The sequence below is a fragment of the Cebus imitator genome, unplaced genomic scaffold (assembly GCF_001604975.1).
Source record: "Cebus imitator isolate Cc_AM_T3 unplaced genomic scaffold, Cebus_imitator-1.0 Scaffold129, whole genome shotgun sequence".
Lineage (NCBI taxonomy): Eukaryota > Metazoa > Chordata > Mammalia > Primates > Cebidae > Cebus > Cebus imitator.
The window spans coordinates 5,297,850-5,298,448 of record NW_016107444.1 but is presented as its reverse complement, the minus strand read 5'-3'; positions in this window follow the sequence as shown (position 1 = coordinate 5,298,448).

The following is a 599-nucleotide window of genomic DNA, read 5'->3' as shown; positions in this document are numbered from 1 at the left end:
GCCAGGTGATGGGGCTTGGCTGGTCCCACCCCCACAAAAAAAGAGCAATTGGAAACGCTGACAGTTGAGAGTTTCACAGAAAGCCCAGCTGAACCCGGGAAGGTCCAGCTCTGTGGGGGAGGGGCGTCCACTGAGGGAAAACAAAGAAACAGAAATAACATCACGACCAACAAGCTGGATGTCCACTCAGAGACCCAATTGGAAAGTCAGCAATTACAAAGATGAGAGGTGGTTAAATCCGCAAAGATGGGAAGAAACCAGTGCAAAAAGGCTGAAAACATCCGAAATCAGAATGCCTCTCCTCCTTCAGGGGATCGCAGCTCCTCATCAGCAAGGGAACAGGCCTGATGGAGAATGAGTGTGATGAATTGTCAGAATCAGGCTTCAGAAGGTGACTAATAAGAAACTTCTGTGAGCTAAAACAACATATTCTAACCTAATGCAAAGAAACTAAGAGCCTTGAAAAAAGGTTTCATGAAATGCTAATGAGAATAGACGATTTAGAGAGGAATATAAGTGAATTAATGGAGCTGAAAAACACAATATGAGAACTTCATGAAGTATGCACAAGTTTTAACAGTTGAATTGATCAAGCAGAA